The 12,122-nt window shown below is 41.8% G+C and overlaps 1 long non-coding RNA gene across 1 annotated transcript; it reads left to right on the top strand.

Moving 5' to 3' along the window:
• The first annotated feature begins 698 nt into the window (after nt 1–698).
• Nucleotides 699–5,527, top strand: LOC140121087 (uncharacterized). The gene is made up of 3 exons (XR_011854025.1): nt 699–768; nt 5,163–5,356; nt 5,422–5,527. It is a non-coding gene; the product is annotated as an uncharacterized lncRNA (long non-coding RNA).
• The last annotated feature ends 6,595 nt before the right edge of the window (nt 5,528–12,122 follow it).

Below are 12,122 nucleotides of genomic sequence, written 5' to 3'. Positions count from 1 at the left end.
GACACCAGAACCACAGTTCTAGCTGCAATAGATTCCCACATAATGTAGGATAATTCCCATTCCATCTGATTCCTGCTAAGACTGCATCCTTGTCAGCAGGGACAGATTAACACTGCTATCAGCCCTGGGCTGTATGAATATTACAGCCTCTATAAGTCCAGAATTCACTTCCTACATATGGTACTAGAATCGGCTTCTTGGGAAATGGAGGATGTGCCCTGCTTTCACTTTGCAGTTCCATGACATTTGGGGGACCTTCAATGGACCTGAAATGGCTCTTGCGTACATGTGTATAGAGAGCAGGAACAGATTACGAGATTTTCATGGGTACAGGTCGGAGTATAAAATTTAGAGTGTGGTTTGAGTGGCAAGGGGCCGGGGCTGCTTGTCAGACAAGAAATAAATCTTCCAAATTGCACAAGAACCATGGTTCTAGCTGGTTCACAATGTAGGATAACTCTAGAGTATAATATAGGATCTGGCATCAGTGACCAGGTATGGACCAGCATAGTCAGATTTCAGCACAGGAATTCTTAAATCTAATCTGTCTAAAGATAACTTATTTAACAATTTTTATGTACTTATACTCCCCTAGGGGGAAATTTATCATAAGTCTCTTAGAGCAGAACTATTCTAGTTTCCCATTGCAACCAATCCGAGCTGAGCTTTCATTTTCCCACAGCTGTTTATAAAATGAAAGCTGAGCTCTGATTGGTTTCCATGGGCAACCAGAACAGTTTTACCTCAGAATACTGATGTTAAATCTACGTAGGCCCAGAGGCCACACTTTCAGGGGTTTGGTGGGTGCAATCACATCAGGGACAAGAAGCCTGAGGGGCCTGTAGGGTTTTTCCTCCTGCACTCCAAAACTAAAATGTAATAAGATAGTGAACCCCAATGTGACTTGGTTTAATGAGATCTGTAGAATAGGGTGATGTTATACAAGCAATAAAAAAGCATAAATACTGTAAACCAAAATGTGTCAGAACAGCCTTCACGGCACATTATATTGTATAAAGTACACCAAATTGTTTTATGTTTTTATTAAAAAGTTGTAAAAAGAGGAATGCTGGGAAGTGTACTGAAGGAGTATAACTAGTGTTTCCTCCTACGTTCAGCTTTCCTTGAACTATCTGGAGATAAACTTTCAGTACTCCCTCGTGAAGAACATTTGCATTCATTTCTGATCTCGCCAGGATCTGATTGGCTGCCCGGAACCTCGAAGGAGATGGTTCATGTTTACACTTCATGTCATATCATTGACGTCCCTTTAAAAAATGAATTTCTGCCTGGCTGTGCTAGTTATATATTCAGGCTTCAGTAATAGGTATCTTTACTCTGGATCTGCTGTGAACTTCCTGTCAGGCAGAGGTCTGCTGGGAGTATCTTCCATCTTCTTATAAGATAAATGATTCAGGACTGTAACATTTTATTTCAAAAATTCCCCATCAGATAAGAAACGTCTCAGTGTTCACATCAAAAAAAAGTTTGATCATCTGTTAAAAAAAAAAGTAATAAGACTGCTCGTTACTTACTCCAGGAATCTGAATAGTCTATTCAAGTCACAAAGTTTTAGAATTTTAACTAAAAGATATTCCATCTATGAAATTCTGCATAGATGTAGGTCACACGTCTCTAGTACTAGTGTCCCCCAATTTTTGCCTGTTAGCTGCATGACTGGACCCACGTGTGTGGTTTACTCCATTCAATTTTATGGGAGTTAAAAAAAATTGTGTACCGGACAAGCCTCAATGTCTAAGATGGGAATACCACTTTAAAGGGAACCTGTCATCAGCAATTGGCCTAATAAACCACTACCAGTATATTGTCAAACAGCATAACACCATCTAGTTATTGTTTCTTTCATGGTCCTCTATGGTTGAATCATCTAGAAAATCTATTTTGAAGTGAGATGTAAATTGGTTGTATAAAGTCAAGGAGGCGGAGAGTTTAACAGTGAAGTCAGGATGGGAAGCTCTGATCGTCTCCTCCTCTGTGATTGACATCATGCATCGCACTTCAGGAGATCTGGTTAGTGATGTGTCTGGATGCAGGACCATCAATTACAGTGAAGGGGCTTTCTGAGGAAGAGAGAGCTTGACTTCAGTGTTAAAATCTCCGCCTCCTCGACTTTATCCAACCAATTTACATCTCACTTCAAAGTTGATTTTCCGGATGATGCCACCCCACATTGAGGCATGAAAAAAACATGATCTGGAAGTTGTTCACCTGCTTGGCAACATACTGATAGTGGTTTGTAGGTCAATTTCTACTGACAGGTATCCTTTAAGGCTAAAGCTTGCCATTAAAGATGAGGGGACCTGTCAAAACTTTAAAACCCTTTTCGGGAACTCAAATTCACCCACCAGTGACACCCAAGATCGGTGCCACCTGTGTAAATACCGCTGGCAAAGTTGCCAGCAGCATTTAAATAACTCTGGCCCGCAATTTTTTGGGGAGGATCATCGTTTCCGATGTGCTGGCACGCCGGGGTTCAGCTATTTAATTGCCACTGGTGACTTTGCCAATGGTATTTAATGAGTTAACGCCCACAATTGCTGCTGGCATGATGATGATGATGTCATTGGGAGCGACGATCCTCCCCAAAAAGGCTTTAGCTGCAATGGTGAGAAGGTATGAGCCGGACCCGCACCTGGTCCCAAACTGGTCAGTTCTGGGAAACCCAAACCCAAATTTTGCGTTTCAAGTCTGCTCATCACTACTTGCCATGTAAATAATCTCTCGCTTTGCCTGGTCCAAAACCTATTAGAACATGACTAGGCATATTACAAATCATCCAGGTCACACAAAAAGCAAGTCCGAACACAGCCCTCTTGACAGTCAATTAAAATTATCGAAAAGTCTTGGAATATGGTGATGTGAAAACCTTTACTTTTAGAAAAGTGTTTTTTCATCATGCGAAAGTCCAAAAACTTTTTTTAAAAAAATCATACTATTTAGATGTCTCCACCTCTTGGTGAACAATTTATTTTTTTCTTTAAAACATTTTCATTTTATTCACTTTTCCCCAAATTAAGGGTCAATAAAATTTCATCAATAAATTCTATGTGCACCAAATGATGCCTTTTAAAAGTTCAACTGAACCCGCAAAAAAACAAGCCATCGTATGACTATTATAAATGTTATCTTTAAAAGTTATGGCTTTTTAAATATAATGGTAAATAATGACAAACCGTGCTTAGACATCTAGACCCAAAGTAGGTTGATAAGTGGAAAAGTGGCTGAGGTTACAATATTTTCCCAAGGTTCCCAAATCTGGACCGAATCTATAAGACATTTGTTTTGGGTTTCAATATGGAAATACCCATATCAGCACTGCAGTATTTTATTTTAATTATTTGTTTCTTATAAATTTGGTTTAAAGGGAACCTGTCATCATCTTTTCACATTCATACATAATGATTGGTTCCTGCAGCTATATTCAAACTAATGCCAAATATGTTTTTATAATCAAATTCATTGATTAGATCAGCCAAAAATAAAGTTTAAAAATGTACCTGGTATCATGCCAGCACCATGCACCAAGTCATGTGGGCGTCTCCTCTCCTCAGTGGACTCATTGAGCCACTCTGCAACTGTATCTCTCACAGCTCCCTCATCCCCCCTCCCTTACACCAACATCATTGTTCTTCAAATAGCAAATTCTTTGATGTGCAGTCCTCTCCCCTGCTTGTGACATGCACATTTCTAGCCTTGGACTGCAATATCTAATGTCGCAGGTGTCCATGCAATCCGCGTCCCAAGTCCTTACCTCTCCACGCTCCTGCTCCGGATCCAGCAGCCCAGCACACGTCCCCGCCTCCTCGGGCGCGCGCATGCCGGTGCTCGAAGATTTAAAGGGCCAGCACACCACTAATTGGTGCTGGCCATTCCCAGGAAATTTGATAAAAGCCGGTCTCTTCCTGCATTCCCTGCCAGATCTTTGTGCTATATGCCTCAGAGAAAGCTTGTTTCGTTGCCTAGTGCCTGTCTGCTGATTTCCCGTTGTGACCCCGGTTCCGTTCCTGACGTTGATCCCGTGCTGCCTGTCTCAACCTCCTGCCTGTCCCCGACCACGATTCTTCCTCACAACTTCTTCCTCACAACTCCGATTCCGTGCCGCATGTCCTGCCTGACCTCGCCTCCAATTCTGCCTGCCGATGCCTGTACCTCGCCTTGGCCACCACCGCGGGCAAAGTTGTGCCTGTGGAGCGACCTGGTGGTATCCCGCAGCAGCAAGTTCATCTCGCTTTGCGGCGGGCTCTGGTGATAACCGGGTGCCACTTAGATTCTGATCCCAGGTGTCGGCTTACGCCATTGCTCACGGTGGTACAGTGGGTCCACTACCTCAGATCCTGAAATCTAACTTACTAAGGAGTTAGCATACTGCTCTCACTGGCTAGTGTAGAACCAGGAGAATCCACATGTGCGCAGTGATAGACTAGCGACTTGATCCCTCTCTGCTTCTCACTGTGCACAAAAGGGAGGGCAGGGGGAGCGTATTGCAAAACTCGCTATTTTAAAGGATGATGTGGTCGGAAGGGAGGGGGGAAGAGGCAGTTGTGAGAGAGAGATGTTTGACAGGTGATTGTAGAAAGGATATTACTCAGGGGGCGGTGCTGGCAAGATGCCTAGTACTTTTTCATACTTAATTTCTAGCTGTTCTAATCGAAGGATTTTTATTATAAAAATATATTTCGCATAAGTGTGAATATTGCTGTGACAAATGGATGCCAGGTTCTGAATCTGAATATGATTCTGCTAATTCATATTTTTAAAAATATATATTTTTTAAAAATAGATTAAAAAGTGCTCAACAACACGGTCTACCATGAAGAAAATTTAAACCGGTGAAATTAAAAAAATTAAATTAAAGTTTTTGAAAGTTTTAAATATTTTTTTCACAATTCATCAAAATCAAAAATAAAATTTAAACTTCTACCATCAGGCATAAAACACGTGAACAGCGTGTTCTACTGTCGTGAAAAAAAATTAAGAAAAAAAAAATGAACATTAGAAAATACATAAACTGCTAAAATCTAAAATGTCTGCATAGGGAAATTATGTAGAACATAACAATATAATTCAAGACGTGTATTTTACATAGAATTACGTGATATTCCAATATTAGAATAATGTACAATCTGCATATTCCCATGTAGACCATTCACCATCCGGCCAAACCAATCTTCGTGTCTGTCTTGAGTCCCAAACCATCTAATTTTTCTGCATCAGCACCAATAACATGCGGGAGACAATAATGGAATGGAATTTGAAGATTTTATTTCTCCCGTGTCTGCAATTAAGGAGAGACTGTGAAACCCAACGCTGTCGAATCCCAGACAGAATACTTAGGGTAAGATAATACAGCGGCTGATGAGATTACCGAGCAGAACACTAAATACATTTTCTATTACTCAGACGTTGAGTTCCGATGGAGAACCTAGAAATATTCCCGATTGAGAGCTTGTTTCATGCCCCAGCAGCTTCCGAGGACCGGTGATACACCGGATGGAGCGGATCGGCATTCAGGACGACACATTAGGACTGAGTCATAGCGTTTGCACATAGCGGCACGGCCTCATGTTATCTCCACGACTCCTACACTTTTCAGAAGTGGAATCTGCATAAAGTGACTCTGGAGAGATGTAGAATCCATAAAAAACAATAGACAAGGCCGTGAAGAATATCTTTATTACATCTCTCAAACATTTAACACATTCACCTTGGGTGGAAGGAATGCTTCAAATTCTCTATTTTCTATGCAGAACTGATGTTATATGGAATATTAAATGCTACAATTTAATGGGCCACATACAAAATCCTAAACACCTACCATATACCGTTTACCGGTGTCTTCATTTGTGGAACTAGTGGCCTTTGGGCCTTCTTAGGCACGAACGGGCCAGCTTTAAGAGCTGCCCTTTATGGTGAATGGGGGGAGTTGGTTATTGACCAGAGGCGAATGAAGTCTGCCATGGGCCTGAGCAGTACGAACATTTTATCCCCTACATATGGTACATAATAAAGGATGTGTCTTTTATTTTTGCTTTCAATCTGTGGTTTCAGGACCTTTGGAAGACCTTAATGTGTATTGAGAGCAGGAACAGATGTACATGGATTTAATGGTTGATGGTTCTTCTGAGAATAATATTAGGTGGGTGGTCTGGGTGGCCATGGGCTCCCTAAAAGGCTTGGGTCCCAGGCTGCTGCCCAAAACCACCTATATTATTATAATCGCCTACTGCTCTGGGCACAGAGGAGACGGCTCACTTAGCCCCCCCCCCCCTAAATTGAGTAGCCCTACCTCTCCGTCCACGCCCCTTTTAACATTAAAAGTGGAGTGGGGATGGGTAGCTGGCAGCCGGAAAACCATTTCCTATGTAATTACATAGGGAACTGCCCAGGAGTAGAAGTGTCGGCTCTTTATAGTGTCTGGAGCCTAATGATGGGTAATAACTACTATCTCTGTAGACCCCATAACTTCATTAGGGCCCCAGAGATTAGGCAAGAGCCCCACACAATAACAGGATGCAGCAGATTCTTAAAAGAGAAACCGTTTCCAGGACCACAATGATATAATGGGGCTTATTTACTAAGTGTCCGAATTGCGCATTTCCGTCGGGATTCCTGAATTTTTCCGTTTTGCCCAAATTCCGCCGGGATTATGGCACACATGATCGGATTTCGGCGCCGGCTTTCACGCAACAGAAATCGGGGGAGCGTGGCCGTGGGACAACCCGACGGATTCGGAAAAAAACTGAATTTAAAAAGCGATTTGTGTCGCAGGATCAAGCACTCACATGCACCAGGAAAAAGCAGGTGAACTCCAGCGGACCTCGGCACAGCAGCGACACCTGCAGGACCTTAGTGAATGCCGGCAAACCCGAATCCTCGTCGGAGAACGCGCCACCGGATCGCGACTGGAGCGGGTAAGTAAATGAGCCTCAATGTTTTTCAAACTGTATCAGCACCTAAAGGATGCCAATCCAGTTTAAAACTATGGCAAGACATGGATAAAAAGCCTTTCAGAGATGAGACGTAACTTAGGTGGACCCCAAAAATCATAATGATGCTCCACTAGTTAGGAAGGCAGTGGCTAAGTGCTATAGCTATATCTTAGTAAAAAAAATTGTATAAATCCGACCACACCGACCAAATTTCCGCTGACGGATTTTTAGATTCAACGTATATTATTCATTCTTTCCAACCACTTTGCATAGAAGCAAAATATTAAATATTTTTAAACTAATTTTTTATAATGTATAAATAATGTTAAATATACAAAAGAAACAATCATTTTTTTTACGTGGTTCACAATAAATTCTTATAATATATACGGAAATCATTGCTCTTATTGCTACTATTGAGATAAACTCAGCGGAGCCAATGCATCGTACGTTTACATAAAAAAAATTAGAAATGTGTCTAAAAGTTGGTAAATGATGAGTCAATGAGTGGTGGGGGGGGGGGCATTTTCAGGTTAATTTCATCTCTTTTATGGCTTGGGGAGAGAGTTTTTTTTCTGTGCTCTGGATAGAAGAGGGCTGTTTTTTCATCAAAAATTCCTTTGAAATGTGCTATAAAAAAGACTCCACACCCCATCAAATATTCAATACAGAGCGAGTCCCTGGTGAGCGGAGATATAGAGGGAACAAATATAGATCTAGATTTTCTATATTCCTCCTCAAACAGCATCAACGGGTCCACAATTCTTTGGATATTGGTTATTTTCTCACTTTTTTAAAGCACTATAGACAACAAATTGTATAAAATAATGAAAATCTATCACACATCCAACCAAGTCTTTCTCCACCACTCCTGCAGTGAGCTGAACATTATTCATGTGGAATAGGAGAATAGTTTATATCCCCAAGAAATCTTTGAATTGGGAATAACAAGTTGAAAAGCATGGGTCTGACTATGTGAACCCCTCCTCCTATCGCAAGAACGGACCCCCCACAATAAAAAAAAACGTTAGGGAGTGCCGTAAAATGCAGAACATAGCGCTCAGGTATCTCCAGCACTCACATAGACAGTTAATTCGAGTGTTGGAAATACCAAAGCGCAGTGCTCAGCAACTTTTGACACTCCCTTACAATCGAATGGAGTGGTCTACCTGATGGTCCATCAATAAGTGAGAGCTGGAATTCGCTGTCCCGATTGCTTGAGGTCCGTTCTCATGATCGGGGAGCCCCAACAGTCAGACAGACCCTCACTGATCAGCTTGTTATTCCATTTCCTGTGAACTTGAATAGTCAGTACAATACAGGCAGTCCCCGGGTTACGTACAAGATAGGGTCCGGAGGTTTGTTCTTAAGTTGAATTTGTATGTAAGTCGAAACTGTATAGTTTCTAATTGTAGATCCAGACAAAAAAAATTTTGGCCCCAGTGACAATCGAAGTTTAAACATTTTTTGCTGTAATGGGAGCAAGGATTATCAATAAAGCTTCATTACAGACACCTTATAGCTGATTATTGCAATCTAGGATTATAGTAAAGCATTCAGAAAGCTTCACCAGAGGTCAGAGGGGTCTGTCTGTAACTATGGGTTGTCTGTAAGTCGGGTGTCCTTAAGTAGGGGACCGCCTGTACTCTTAATGGCTTTAAACTTGACATTGCTGATTGTTTAGTAACAATGTCTTTAGGGGGTGGGGGCAATGAATAGATTTTTTTTACAACATAATCCACTAGTGGCATAACTAGAAGCTGATGGGCCCCAGTGCAAAGTCTATGCCAGGCCCCCGACTATAATGTATGGTTTATAGTAATAGTCTTCTCATATGGGAAAGTGACACCATAAGGGCCCCCTAAACCTCTTGGGCCCTGGTGCGACAGCAACCTCTGCACCCCCTAAAGTTACGCCCCTGTAATCCATTATATAAACACTACAAGCCATTAAATGAATACATATTAAAGTTAATTTATAGGGATAAAAATAAAAAGTTTAAAAATGTCAAAAGTTAGAAAAATAATTTAAAAAACAAGAGATTTTGTCAATCGAAAAGCTATGGAAATCTGTAAAACTCATAGTACATAGTTGTCACTGCTGCATCCGTAAAGACCTGAGCTGTACAAATGTCATGGTATTTTTTCTGCACAGAGAACACTAAAAAAAAACGACAAGAAAGAGAAATGCCAGAAATTGCAGTTTTTTTGTCCTTCCCACTAGGAAAAAAATGTTATGTAATTCATAAAAAAATACACACATAGAAAGCCCTCACACAGCTCTGATGTCAAAAAAGGTCAGGCCTTGGAAAAATTGGTAAAATAACTTTAACAAAAAAAATATCTAAACATTTGGTTTTGCTGTAATCTTCTAAATCCAGAGAATGGGGCTCATTTACTAGGTCATGCTGCTCTCTTTTGTCGGACTTTGCACGGTTTTCAGGATTTGCACGGCTTGACAGGTATTTAACAGGTGTCTGCGCTGGGATCATTGCGCATGCAATCATTTTTTGGCGCAGCTGCGCTGGTTTCCATATGACACAATTTAGGGGGTGGGCCATCGGACGGTCTGTATGATTCGGACTGAGCGCGGGATTTAACTTTCCAATTGTGTCGCAAGGTCAAGCACTTACATGCACCAGGAAAAAGAAAGTGGTGGATGCAGGATATCGGGCGCATGATCTTAGTGAATCACGGCACAGTGCATTATCGTCGGACAATGCACTTCGGTAACCTCCGTCAGACGGGAGTGTAAATGAGCCCCAATATGTTTATTATGTAATGTAAATTTATAGCGAAAATGTTTTGTTTTCAAATTTTCCCCATTTAAACATAATGGAGCACATTTACTCTTGGGCCCAGGTGCGATCGCAACCTCTGCACCCCCTAAAGTTACGCCCCTGTAATCCATTATATAAACACTACAAGCCATTAAATGATTACATATTAAAGTTAATTTATAGGGATAAAAATAAAAAAAGTTTAAAAATGTCAAAAGTTAGAAAAATAATTTAAAAAACAGAGGCCGTCTCGGACAGTCACTATATAGACTGGCAGAGGCCGTCTCGGATAGTCACTATATAGACCGGCAGAGGCCGTCTCAGACAGTCACTATATAGACTGGCAGAGGCCGTCTCCGATAGTCACTATATAGACTGGCAGAGGCCGTCTCGGATAGTCACTATATAGACCGGCAGAGGCCGTCTCGGATAGTCACTATATAGACTGGCAGAGGCCGTCTCAGACAGTCACTATATAGACCGGCAGAGGCCGTCTCGGATAGTCACTATATAGACCGGCAGAGGCCGTCTCCGATAGTCACTATATAGACTGGCAGAGGCCGTCTCCGATAGTCACTATATAGACCGGCAGAGGCCGTCTCCGATAGTCACTATATAGACTGGCAGAGGCCGTCTCCGATAGTCACTATATAGACTGGCAGAGGCCGTCTCCGATAGTCACTATATAGACTGGCAGAGGCCGTCTCCGATAGTCACTATATAGACTGGCAGAGGCCGTCTCCGATAGTCACTATATAGACTGGCAGAGGCCGTCTCCGATAGTCACTATATAGACTGGCAGAGGCCGTCTCGGATAGTCACTATATAGACTGGCAGAGGCCGTCTCGGACAGTCACTATATAGACTGGCAGAGGCCGTCTCCGATAGTCACTATATAGACTGGCAGAGGCCGTCTCGGATAGTCACTATATAGACTGGCAGAGGCCGTCTCCGATAGTCACTATATAGACTGGCAGAGGCCGTCTCGGATAGTCACTATATAGACTGGCAGAGGCCGTCTCGGATAGTCACTATATAGACTGGCAGAGGCCGTCTCCGATAGTCACTATATAGACTGGCAGAGGCCGTCTCCGATAGTCACTATATAGACTGGCAGAGGCCGTCTCCGATAGTCACTATATAGACTGGCAGAGGCCGTCTCCGATAGTCACTATATAGACTGGCAGAGGCCGTCTCCGATAGTCACTATATAGACTGGCAGAGGCCGTCTCCGATAGTCACTATATAGACTGGCAGAGGCCGTCTCCGATAGTCACTATATAGACTGGCAGAGGCCGTCTCCGATAGTCACTATATAGACTGGCAGAGGCCACAATAAACAGCTGTAACAGTTATCACAGGTGTCTGTAATGAAGCTTTATTGTTAATCCTGGTTCTTATGACAACCCAAAAGTTTTAAAATCCAATTGTCACAGAGACCAAAACAAATTTTTGGCTGGGGGTTACAATTATAAAATATACAGTTCTGACTTGCATACAAATTCATCTTAAGCAAAAAACTACAGAACCTATCCTGTATGTTACCCGGGGACTGCATGTATACACATGTAGCTCTCTGGAGGCCTCATCCGCCTCATTGGGCCAGAAATGATGACATTGTGCTCAGCTCAACCCCTTTAATTGTAAAATGTAACACAAATTCCTATTACTTGTATGAGCATGTTTTATGGACAATGAAATCCTATTCTATGCCCCTATAATATATCGCAATCAACCCATGATCTTACTTTTCTTTCCAGGTCCCTACATTATATCACATTTATTGTTCCCACGACACAGCCAATACTTTCTAAAAATCGCCCCTGACTCGTTCAATTCACTATTAACTCATCTATATTAGCCATATTCCACTTTCCATTTCGACTAATGAATATTAATCAGCGCCATTAATTATAAATCAAGATGGCTGACTTATAAATGGCGTCTTTAGAACCAAAGTGACATAGCATATTCCGTAGAGTTTGATCGCTTCTCTTTTTGTGTCGAGTATTTCCCTTTAATAGTCCCAATTCCGTCGAGATTTTAAGATTCGCAAAAAAATATCTGGGCCACCTTCCTGATGTGTGTATGTAAAGTTAAAATTTAGCATTCATTTCTGACTAAGAAAAAAGAAAATCTTAAAAAGTACATATCAGGATGGATGGTGAAGGATGTACGGAGGAAGGAGACGGGAAGACGAGATGTGAGCTGATAGAATCAGGTTAGGAGGCGTAGAGCGGCCGCATGGAGAGAAGATTTCTGACGTGCCACTGAAGTTTATATTAAAAAGGAAAAAAAAAACTTTCTAAGGAGATATAAGGACAAATATGAGTACTGTGACCTAAAATAAAACTTTTATCCTGCACTGAAGGGACCAAGTAAAGCAAAGAGGC

This window comes from Engystomops pustulosus, chromosome 3, assembly GCF_040894005.1.
Source record: "Engystomops pustulosus chromosome 3, aEngPut4.maternal, whole genome shotgun sequence".
Classification (NCBI taxonomy): domain Eukaryota; kingdom Metazoa; phylum Chordata; class Amphibia; order Anura; family Leptodactylidae; genus Engystomops; species Engystomops pustulosus.
This window is presented reverse-complemented; position numbering and strand designations above follow the sequence as displayed.